The sequence below is a fragment of the Neovison vison genome, chromosome 7 (genome assembly GCF_020171115.1).
Source record: "Neovison vison isolate M4711 chromosome 7, ASM_NN_V1, whole genome shotgun sequence".
NCBI classification, from domain to species: Eukaryota; Metazoa; Chordata; class Mammalia; order Carnivora; family Mustelidae; genus Neogale; species Neogale vison.
This window is the reverse complement of record NC_058097.1, coordinates 43,653,939-43,666,317: the sequence shown is the minus strand read 5'-3', so window position 1 is coordinate 43,666,317 and position 12,379 is coordinate 43,653,939. Positions and strand designations below refer to the sequence as shown.

The 12,379-nt window shown below is 39.5% G+C and overlaps 1 protein-coding gene across 5 annotated transcripts in view; it reads right to left on the bottom strand.

Annotated features, from left to right (window-relative positions):
* The window catches only part of LOC122911597 (zinc finger protein 420), a 186,268-nt gene that overhangs the window by 53,666 nt on the left and 120,223 nt on the right, over positions 1-12,379 (bottom strand). For 3 of the 5 annotated variants that reach the window (XM_044256433.1, XM_044256435.1, XM_044256436.1), the window contains exons 1-2: positions 3,130-3,405; positions 1,579-1,629 (exon numbers count right to left, since the gene is read on the bottom strand). The exons of 1 other annotated variant lie outside the window; for it this stretch is intronic. The gene's annotated coding sequence lies outside the window, so the exon portion shown is untranslated. Of the gene's footprint in view, positions 1-1,578; positions 1,630-3,129; positions 3,406-12,379 lie in introns of those variants that run through there. One more of the 5 variants, XM_044256438.1, reaches the window with a different exon arrangement.

The following is a 12,379-nucleotide window of genomic DNA, read 5'->3' as shown; positions in this document are numbered from 1 at the left end:
TAAAAGTAAAAAGCAAGATGAAACAAATGAGCCTAACTGTAGGGTAGGTCATAACCTATGAACGTCAAGAAGTCTTGATTGTTTTTCTGTATTCACATAATTAGTAAAAATATTGGTATCGTTAGTTTGAAGCTCTCTCACAATTCAAAAGAAGGGAGAAAAGAAGGAAAAAAGCATAGGGAACAGATGGGACAAGATGATGGATTTGACCCAAACCACATCAATGATCACACTAAATATAAATGGTATATTTAATATAATATAAATTATATATAATATAAATATAAATGGTCTATTTATACTTTAATTGTAAGAGAAATTGTCAACTGGATAAAAACACAAGATCCAATGAAATGCAGCTGACAAGAAATGCACTCCAACATCGAACATAAACAGTTTAAAAATAAAAGAATAGTAAAAGATATTTCATGCTAACACAATGAAAAGAAAGTTGGACTGGTAACATTAAATATGACAAAGTAGATGCTCAGAGCAAAGACTACTACCAGGAATAAAGAAGACCACTTCATAATGACGAAGGGATCAATTCACCAACAGCACATATTACCTAAAACTTTCACATACCTAATAACAGAGCTTAAAAATATATGAAGGAGAAACTTAAAGAAATTACGAGGAGAAAGAAATAAATGCAACAGACAGAAAATCAGTAAAGGTACTACAGAGGATTTCAACAACACTATCAATCTATACCTAAGTGACATTTATGGAACTCTCCATCCAACAATAGCAGAATACAGTCTTTTCAAGTGCACACCAAACATTTACTAAGATAGACCACACATTTTGGGTCACAAACCTACTCTTAATAATAAATTTTAAAGGACTCAAGTCATAAAAAGTATATTCTCTGAACACAATGGAATGAAATTAGAAATCAGTAACAAAAAGATCTCTGGAAGATCCTCATAATACCTGAAAACTAAATAACATATTTCTAAATAAAGCATAAATCAAAAAGGAAATCAAAAGGAAAATTAGAAAGGAATTCAAACTGAAGTCAGAATAAATAAGATTGGCAAGTGAAAACTTTTAAGCTGGGCCTATGATGGTTTATTATACTTTTGTGTAGTTTGAAAACTACCAAACAGGGGCACCTGGGGTGGCTTTGTTGATTAAATGTCAGGCTCTTGATTTAGGCTCAGGTCATGACTTCAGGGTCATGAATTCAAGTCCCGCCTCAAGTTCTGCACTGGGCATGGAGCCTGCTGAAGATTCTCTCTCTCCCTCTTCCCCTTCCTCCATACCCCGCGCCCCAACTCTTTCTTTAAAAAAAAAAAAAAAGAAAGAAAGAAAAGAATGCTGCTGTGTCAGAAATAACACAATATCATCTCCTATTTAAATTAACAAGTCTCAAATCCATTCTTCCTCAATTTAACCACTGTTGGGAAGTATCTCTCTCAATTAACTGCACATATTCCTTGCTCCCAATCTACAGAAAACTGTTTTGCTACTTCCATTATTTGAGAAAGCTTAACTAGGAAAAAGAAAACAAAGATTCCTATGTCCTTAAAAAATAAAGGCATTTAGAGAAACAAAGAGGAAACATCTACTCACCTTGGACTTTGCTTTTGAATGTACGACAGCCATTTCTTCCTTCTCTGGACTCTACTCTCAGGAAAAGAAAATGGAATCATAAGATAGTATACCTTTCTTAGGATATACTCTAAATTAGAACACATGCTCTTACCCACCCAGCCCCCCAAATTATCCCTCATTTACCCTGGAGGAAAGTTAGAGAATAGAACAATTCTGTATTCTGTTTTAGATAGAAGGTCCAAGACTCCAGCTGTCTTGGGCCAGAATTTACTGCTGGATTCAAAATTGTCCACTGGAGACAGAGCACTACCGGTTCTAAAGTATGTGACTGACTCCTCTGACACACTCTCTAGAAGTATTCCTACTCCCCATTATATTTCCATATAGCCTGTTTTGAAGGTGCAATCAGCTCTAATCTTGTCAAGAACAGGTCTGTGATTTAAAAATAGCTGTCTTCATTCAGGGTCGCAAATTCCTGACGTCTTTCCTTCCTATCACTTTTCTGCATTCAACATTCTTAAGACTGTAAGGTGAGAGGACACCTGGAAACCAAAAGGAAACCTACATCTACAATCCCAGTGTGAACTAAGAACCAACACAGGCCATGTGTATAGGCCATGTGTAAAGAGGGATTACTGAGGTCAGAAGAGAAAGATGTCAAGTTCTGTAAGGACAAAGCCAAAGGGACTCAAGACACATGGGCAGACTCAGTCCCATAATGAACCCCCAAAATACAAAAACCCAATTTTATCTCTGTACCTCACTAAACTCCCATAAGATCACAGACTATAAAATACACAAATTGACTAGAAAAAGCCACACACACTTCGGTGGCCACACAGCCAGAGTCACAATCGCCAAATTAATATTACATCCTCAGACCACCTCTTATTTTAAACAAAATCCAATCATAAACAGAGCATACACACAAGGACTCAAGCACATCCAAGCACCCTGTCAGGGATACACCAGGCCAAAAACAGCATTTCACAGCAGCACTTTTACTATCTTCACACAGTCATGAAAGCGACACACTCACAGTCCCAAGAGTCACACATCTGGCATACACACAGCCATCCAATCAGACAGAAAAATGCAACTAAGTACCAGATCAAAGAAATAAGTGGTCACAAATACCGGGTCACAGCAACACTCTCATAACATCTTAAAGTCACAAACTTCAGTGATACACACAACACACAGTCGCATACACAACCTCAAAGTGACCCAAGTACATCCAAAAACCCTGTCACAAGAGCACTGTCGCACAGCTCACAGACACAAGCAAACCCCCGGTCACATACGAGGTACACAACACAATCACCATCACACAGGCACATTCCCAGTCAGTTAAGCACGCGGTCACAAACACATTGTCACAGCCGTACTACTACACCCTCAGAGTCACGACTCACCCTCACACAAACGCTTACACACAAAACCACAGTCGCACACGTTCATTCGCCTTCATCAGTAACAGGCAGGCTGGCTCACAGCACAAAACGGCTGGAGACCAACATACACGCAATCCCAGCGACGCTTCCGCCGCGGCCTTCCGGACATCCTCACCTCAACAGAAGGTGCGGTTCAGGATCCAGGATCTGGCGCCCGGGGTCCAAGCCCAATTTGGGGTTCGCCCGCCCAGCCGGAGCCGAGCCAAGCTCTTCCACAGACGCTGCCCTCCCCACGCGAGCTCCCCAAATCGCGCGAACAAACGGAAATGAAGCCGCACTGGTGACGCGGTGGCTCTGGGAAATGTAGTCCAACGCCCGGAAGGTTGTAGCCCGGCGGGCCAGGGCGCTGAGATGCCCAGTTTCTAAACCTCCGCGAGGTTCCTGGACTCCGCGGCTAAAACGCGCTCGCGCAACGGCTGCGCCGCTGGTGTTCCTGGGAGTGCCCGCCTGCGCTCAGTGCGCAGGCGTCAGGCGTAAGCTGCTGGGGCTGTTGGGGTCTGAGACTGCAGTTGAGGAGAGTCATCCCCGGGTCTTATAAGATCTGGAGAAGGTGGGACCGACCCTCAGGCGGCCATGTGCGGGGGAGGAGCTGGGGCTGAGGCGGGGACTAGCTGGAGCCTCGGACTCGCAGAGACCCCCTCCCTGCCTGGCCAGGCCCTTTTTGTGTGTGTGAGATAACGCGAGACGGTTACAGGCTGACTGGGAGGCCCTCGGCGGCTGTGTGTGTGGTTGTATTTCCGTATTTCTGAGTGCGATTCTACATGCCGTTGGGTGTGAGGTGACTCGTACTGGAAGCTGCCTGGTAATGACATAACTGTGGGATTGTCTGACGGAGGAAGGGACCTCTGCTGCTGTTGCGGTTTGTTCTGTGTTCATAATTGAGGGTGGTTGCGTGACTGGTGATGACTAGTGACGCTTTGTGTTATGGATATGCTCTTCTCGTGCCTCTATTTAGGTGTCTGTAGAAGTTTGACTCCCAGGAGAGCGGGAGGTCCTCCTGGTGGATGGTCAAGTTGTTTCTTTCTTGGACACTAATTTGATTGGGGGGGGGGTGTTAATCAATTCATCTGGCAAATAATTTATTTTTTAAAATATTTTATTTATTTACTAGAGAGCACAAGTAGGCAGAGGGGCAGGCAAGAGAGAGGAGAAGCAGGCTCCTCGCTGAGCAAGGAGCCCAACATGGGGCTCAGTCCCAGGAATCAGGACCAGAGCCGAAGGCAGACACTTAACTGACTGAGCCACCCAGGCGCCCATATCTGGCAAATAATTTAGACATGGTTTTTCTTTTCTTTTCTTTTTTCCTTCTAAAGATTGTATTTTCAATTCACTTGACACAGAGAGAGACCACAAGTAGGCAGAGCAGCAGGCAGAAAGAGGGGGAAGCAGGCTCCCCTCAGAGAGCAGAGAGCCCAATGCAGGGCCAGATCCCAGGACCCTGAGATCATGACCTGAGCTGAAGGCTGAGGCCTAACCCACTGTCCACCCAGGCGCCCCTTAGACATGAGTTTTCTGTGGGATCAAGTATACATGTTACGGGGAAGAATGCAAAAATCAACAGTTTTGTTTGTTTTCAAGAAACATGATTTCAAAGTCAGGCCTAGCTTAACTCCTTTTTCCTCTGGCACAGCCAGGCAAAGCAGGCACCCATTATATCATGCGAGCGTTACTAGTTAAGGTTGAAAGGCCATTGACTAATAAAATAGTTAAATAACTTTATACATGAGAAGATTTTACCTTGGCTAATGGAGAGAAAATAAAGCTCTTGGTTTTAGCTCAGGTCACGATCTCATGGGTTATGGGATGGAGACCTGTATCAGGCTCCAGGAGAGTCAGCTTGAGGATTCTCTCCTTCTGCCCCTCCCCCACACAGGCACAGGTGCATGTCTGTACTCTTTCTTTAAAATAAGTAAAGCTTTAAAAAAAAATCTTCTCTATACCACGGTCATAATTTTAGTTTTCTATATTCTTAAAGTTTTGTCTTACACATTTTTTTTGTCATAAAACTTCTTAGAATCCATCTCTTTCTGTAAGACAAAAGAGGGGTGTAATTTTTTGTGTGTGCACACACCAGTTGTCTCACATTATGAAAAGGCTATCCTTTCACCTCTTAGCAAGAGTCATAAATTAAGTTGTCATATATATATGGAACTGGGTGCCACCCAGGTGTCCTTAAAAATAATTTGTCTTTTGCAGTTATTATATATAGTATACTTTTTTAAATGTATGCACTAAAGTTTGTAAATTTTTTGTCCAGGTCCTCTATAATCATACTTGTTTTTGTCTCTTAAATATAAGTTACTAAAAGAAATATGTGATATCTCCCACTATGGCTGTAATGTTATTTTTCCTTGTAGTTTCAGTAATTTTGGCTTAAATGTTTGTATTTTTAGTAACACATAATTTTAGATTTATATAAATTACTGGAGATTTAAATATTTCATTTTGTGCTGATCTTTTTATAATGCTTTTTTTTTAAAGATTTTATTTATTTATTTGACAGAGAGATATCACAAGTAGACGGAGAGGCAGGCAGAGAGAGAGAGAGGGAAGCAGGCTCCTTGCTGAGCAGAGAGCCCGATGCGGGACTCGATCCCAGGTCCCCGAGATCATGACCTGAGCCGAAGGCAGCGGCTTAACCCACTGAGCCACCCAGGTGCCCCAATATAATGCTTTTATTTAAAGTCTATTTTACACAATATTAATATAGCTACATCAACTTTCTTCTGGTTAGTATTTTGACTGATGTTTTTTCTGCTTCCTCATTTTCAGCCTTTCTGTATAATTATTTTAATGTGTATCTTGACAATAGCATATAATTAGATTTTATTTATCCAGTCATTTAATGACATATTTGTATTTATTTACCATTTTATCACATTACTATATATGTTATATGTAACTTTTTAATGTTTTCATTCCCCTCTCCCCCATTATTCCTTCTTTAAATTGTCCTCCTCTTTTGGAAGGAATATATTCTGTTTGCATTATTTCAGTGACTTTGCGAAATCTTTAATTTAGCAGGACATACTTAAGTTATCAAAGTCTAAACTTAAAATTTTTCCTGTCCAGTAGTATAATGATGTTAGAATACACTGATCATCGCTTCTACCAAGTTAAATGCTATAATTGTGGTATATTTTAGTTATATGTGTGTGTATCCATGCACACATGCGCATATATGTATGTGAGTGTACTTTTATTTCCATTTATTTTATACTGAACTGATTCCTAGGCCACAAGTTTTTGTTTCTTCAGTTTCTTCTAAGATATCTTTTTCTTCTGTGCAACCTCCTCTTCTGGTTTAGGAACAATCTGCTCTTTCAGTAAGAATCATCTCAATGTGGCAGGGAGAAGTCATGTATAGATTAATCCAAATACGAGCTCTGTAAGTTCTGCACTGCAGAACTTTCTTCACCTGGATGTGCTTAATGACCAGAGAAGCTACGTTTAAATCATTAAGTTCAACATTATTCTCTGCATTTTTAAGCATGTGCAATAATTCAGTACTCTTTTTAGGCCACAAAACCTGTGTCCAACCCCACTGTTTGGCCTAGGTACACCTACCAACTCCACCATTGTTGTGACAGAATGGCACATGTTGCTTCTGTAAAGTTACATCCTCTAGAGACTTGGTGGCTTTGCAGATATGCATACCCTTGATGGCCCCTGATATGCATACCCTTGATGGTAGGTTCACCAAGTGTTCTTAACGTCAACACAAAGATTTGAACTTTTTTTTTTTAAAGATTTTATTTATTTATTTGACAGAGAGTGAAAGAAGGAACACAAGCAGGGGGAGCAGGAGAAGGAAAAGCAGGCTCCCTGCTGAGCAGGGAGCCCAATGCAGGGCTTGATCCCAGGATCCTGAAATCATGACCTGAGCTTAACAACTGAACCACCCAAGCGCCCCAAAGATTTAAGCTTTCAATTTGCATGATTTTGTGGGGTTTTCCGGGTCAAGTGAATAGGTAGCCATTTTCAGAGATCACTTCAGGCCACTTACAGGAAGAGGACGAAAATTCCCTCATTCTTAGAAGAGATTTTCACTGAATACAGAATTATGGGTTGATAGTTATTATTTTTTTTAATTTTCACCAACATTTTCTTAGGAAAATTTCCATAGAAAACTATAAATTATAAAATGAATACCATGTATTTACCACCTAGATACTACAATTAATACTTTGCTATATTTACTTTATCATCTAGTTAGCTATCTGTCCAGCCTGGTTTTCATCCACAAACTGGTCCATTTTTTTAAAATGTATTTCAGAGTAGGTTGCAGACATCAGTATATTTCACTCCTAAACACTTTAGCATGCATATTACTAGCTAAAGTTCAACATTCTGTTGCAGTTTTTAAGGTAAGATTTATAAACAGTGACCCACACTTACCTTAAATTTATCATTTGAAGAATGTTGACAAATTAATACAAACCAAAATTTTTGTGCCAACCAAAATCCTATCAAAGAAAAATACCATCACGGCAGAAAGTTCCCTCAGGCTTCTTCCCAGTCAGTTCCCCAGTATAACATTGTTAAAACTCATCCATGTTGTGATATGTTTGTGTATTTACTATATATCTAAATAGTTCTTACTACAGAGTTGGATTCCATTGTATGGCTGTATCAGAGTTTCTTTATCCATTCTCCTCTTGATGGGCTTCTAGGATATTTCCAGGTGTTTTGCTATTATAATGCAGTTATAAACATTCTTGGATGTGTCTTTTATGAAGGTATTTTTTCATATCTTTTGGATAAACAACTAGGAGAAGAATTGTTTGGACATGGTATATAGGTATAAGTTCAGTGTTATAAGTTTCTGCCAGAACTTTATCCAAAATAGTTGTACCATTTTACACTCCCAGCAACAATGTATGAGTTCGTTTCCCTACATTTTCACCAGCATTTAGTGCTATCATTCTGGATATGTATCTCATATCCAGATGGTGTTCTATAATGTGTCATAGTGGTTTTAATTGGCATTTCCCTAATGACTACTGATGTTGACCACTTTTTTTGCGCTTATTAGCCATTTGAACATTTCTTCTGCTCAAATTTTCTGTCCATTTTTAATTGATTGTATTTTCATTGTTGAGTTATATAAATTCTAATATATCCTAGACATCAGTCCTCTGTCAGACAAATGCTTTGTGAATATTTTTCCTAGCATTTGAATTTCTTGGTCATTTTTTAATAGTGTCTTCTGATGAGCAAAAGCCTTTTTAAATAAAGTTTAACTTACTAGTTTTTTTCTTTTCTAGTTACTGCTGTGACTTAAGAAACTTGTCTGCTGCCAAGTTTGAAAAATATTTAAAGAGTTGCCTATGTTTTTTCCTGAAAGCTTTGTAATGGCAGTTTTTTATATTAGGAGTAGGACTTATTTTTTTAATTTTTTTTAAGATTTTATTTATTTATTTGACAGACAGAGATCACAAGTAGGCAGAGAGGCAGGCAGAGAGAAAGAAGGAAGCAGGCTCCCTGCTGAGTAGAGAGCCTGATGCAGAGCTTGATGCCAGGACCCTGGGATCATGCCCTGAGCTGAAGGCAGAGGCTTTAACCCACTGAGCCACCCAGGCGCCCCAGGAGTAGAACTTACTTTGAAATAATTTTTGTTCATGGTGTCAGGTAGGGGTTGAGATTCTTTTTTTGTTGTTGTTTGTTTCCTATATAGATACCAAATTATTTCAATACCATTTTTTTACAAATGGTATTTTCAACAGTAGAAGTCTTTGGAACTTTGTTGAAAATCAAATGACCATTATATTAGTCTTCCCCTGCTGCTGTGACCAATTCCCACAAATTTTGTGACTTGAAAAAAAAACCCCACAAATTTATTATCTTAGAGTTCTATAGGTCACAAGTCCGGAATGGGTCTCACCACACTAAAATCAAATTATCAGCAGGGCTGTATTGTTTTCTGGAGGCTTTGGGGAGAATCTCTTTCCTGCTTATTTGGGTTACTGGCAAAATTTAGTTACTTATATCTGTAGATCTAAGCTCTTCATTTGTTGGCTATAAGCTGAGAACTGTCACCAGCCTAGAGGCTGCCAAATATCTTAGCTCATGGCCCCCTCCCTCCATCTTTAAAGCCAGCAACAGTGGGTTTCGTCCCTTTCACATCACATCCCTCTGACCTAGATGGGAAAGAATCTTTACTTTTCTTTTTCTTCCTAACAATTTAATCCTAAAGCCATTTGGCAGAACTGAGCATGGTAGGCATATACCTCAGTAAAGCCATGATGGCCGTAGAGAACTGTGTGAGGGCCTGAGCATGGTGAAGGGTATCTGTCCAGGGAGAGTATGGCAGTGGCAATGAGATTTTTATTATCTCCAGGAAGATTAATCAAATATATTTTATATACACATAACTATATATTTAAGGATAATAAAATGAACATTTCTTCCATCAGCGAAGGGAGTTACACAATATGTAAAGGGATACAACTAGAATGAACTCAGTGATTTTAGATTAGAATTATAATTGATTGTATTTTCATTGTTTCATTATTTATCTATTATATATAGATATAAAAATAAGTATAGATATAAATATGTGTATGCACTCTGTGTGTGTATTTATATTCATTAGCTTTGTCCACTTAGAGGGCCTGGGAACAGTGGCACTGCAATAGCAATAAACATGCTGGTACCCAGATCTTGGCCTCCAAATACTCATTAATAGAAACCAGGGCTCTTTCAAGAAATGATTGATTTCAGTCTTAGGGCCGAGCAAATAGAAAATGAGCCTAGAACATCTTTTATGTTAAAGTGAGGACACATTCACTTATCAGGAATGATAGGGACTGGTTATTAAAAGGCTACAGAGGGGCACCTGGGTGGCTCATTTGGTTAAGTATCTGACTCTTGGGGGGCCTGGGGGGGCTCAGTCGTTAAGCATCTGCCTTTGGCTCAGGTCATGATCTCGGGGTTCTGGGATCGAGCCCATGTGGGCTGCCTGCTTGGCGGGAGGCCAGCTTCTCTCTCTCCCACTCTCCCTGCTTGTTCCCTCTCTCACTGTCTCTCTGTCAAATAAATAAATAAAATCTAAAAGAAAGAAAGAAAGAAAATTGAAAAAAAAAAAAAAAGAAGAAGCATCTGACTTGATTTCAGCTAAGGTCTGCTCTCAAGGTCCTTGGATCAAGCACTGCATCGGGCTCTGTGCTGGATGTGGGGTCTTTTTGGAGATTCTCCCTTCCCCTTGCTCATGCTCATTCTAACAAAGAAACTCTTAAAAAAAAAAAAAGGCCATAGAGGCTGGATTGAAGGGGTTTCCACGTGCCAAATCTGGACAAACCTAATATTAATATAAATAACAATAATATAAACTTTGAATGAAATAGATGACATGTCCATGTTGATACAAATTAATCAACAAATTTTGCTGAAGGATGGGATGTTTATATCGTCTCAGAATACCCCCTCCCATAAAATCCTTAATAATTACAAAGGGAAAAAGACTAATTTTACAGTGGAGAAGGCTGGCAGATATGCCTTATTAACTGATTAAAAGAATAGCACCAGTAATGGGTCATCATGTGCCTCCTGATATGCCCTGAGAAGAACGCACCATCAGTTCTGTTGGCAACCTTCCAAAATGCATAACCTGCTTATGCGGAAACATCAAAGAAAACCAAATTGGAGACATTTTCCAAAGACTGACTTAAAATCATCAAAAGTGTCAAGATTATAAAAGTCAAGGCAAGACAAAAACTTTCAGACTAGAGATTAAAGAGACATGACATTTCAACACTGTGTGTGATTCTGAACTGGATTCTTTAGTGCAAATGACATTGGCACACTTGGTAAAACTTGGATGGGATCTAATGTAGATGGTGGCAATGTATTAATGTTAATTTCTTTTTTTAAGATTTGCATGAGCAGGGGAGAGGGGCAGAGGGGGACAGAGAAGAAGCAGACTCCTGGCTGAGCCAGGAGCCCAACTCAGGGCTTGATACCAGGACCTCAGGACCATGACCTAAACTAAAGGCAGACATTTAACCAACTGAGCCACCGAGGTGCCCCTTAATGTTCACTTCTTGATTCTGATTCTGTATTTCAGTTATATGTATATATGATTCTATATTTCGGGACATGTCTTTGTTTGTAGGAAATACCCAGCACCTTCAGGGTAATGTGGCATTAAGTCAGCAATTTACTTTCATATGGTTCAGGGGGGAAAAGATCTTTGCACCAAATTTGCAACTTTTCTCTAAGTTTGAGATTGGATGAGAAAAAAAAGTATGGGGGTGCCTGGGTGGGTCAGTTGTTAAGCGTCTGCCTTCAGCTCAGGTCGGGATCCCAGAGTCCTGGGATCGAGCCCTGCATCAAGCTTCCTGCTCAGCAGGAAGCCTACTTCTCCCTTTCCCACTCCCCCTGCTTGGGTTCTCTCTCCCACTATGTCTCTGCCAAATAAATAAATAAATAAATAAAATCCTTAAAAAAAGAAAAAGTGTAGGGTGTTCTTTAAAAATACCTTGAATACTTATGAATTATACTTCTAATCTTAAAATTGTTTTTAAAATTCACATTTAAGCTCCATAGGTTTTTGTCAGTCGTGCTTGTATATATTAGTGCCTCCAAACTGTGGTTATTCTTGGCTTTTGATGAATCTTAAGATTTTTCTCCCACAGGGTACTTGACCTTATTTATTTACTTGGAGATTTCTAGTGTTACTTGTCTGGAGCTACTAAGTAAGCTTGATTTTTCACTGCTTCTTTTCACCCATCACCCACCTTGGCCATTTCAGGTTGCTACGCTCTCCCAGGAAGAAATGATTAAGTCCATGGGGCGCCTGGGTGGCTCAGTGGTTAAATCCTCTGCCTTCGGCTCAGGTCATGATCTCAGGGTCCTGGGATCGAGCCCCACATCGGGCTCTCTGCTCAGCAGGGAACCTGCTTCCTCCTCTCTCTCTGCGCCTGCCTCTCTGCCTACTTGTGATCTCTGCCTGTCAAATAAATAAATAAAATATTAAAAAAAAAAAGTGATTAAGTCCAAAGTGAGTTTAAATCATGTGGGGTTTGTTGGGTTTTTTTGTCTGTTTCTACTGTTTTACTCCACACTGCAGATAAAGTAGGTCAATAATCTCAACAATAAGATGAAAAACTCTTTAAGTGGATAGAAATCAGTCAGGAAAAAATATAAATTAGTAAGACAAAGAGAAAACTGCAATTAGAATATACAGAAGAAATAATTTAGAATTAAGCTTTAAATTTGAATCTTTCAAAGGAAAAACAAATTAGTACATAAAATTTTAAAAATTCATTACATAGTTTATCTTGTCTTTCATTTATAAAGCTAACCAGTCTCTCAGGGGAAAATAAACAATTTTCATGGGCACAGTTAGAAACATACATACAAAG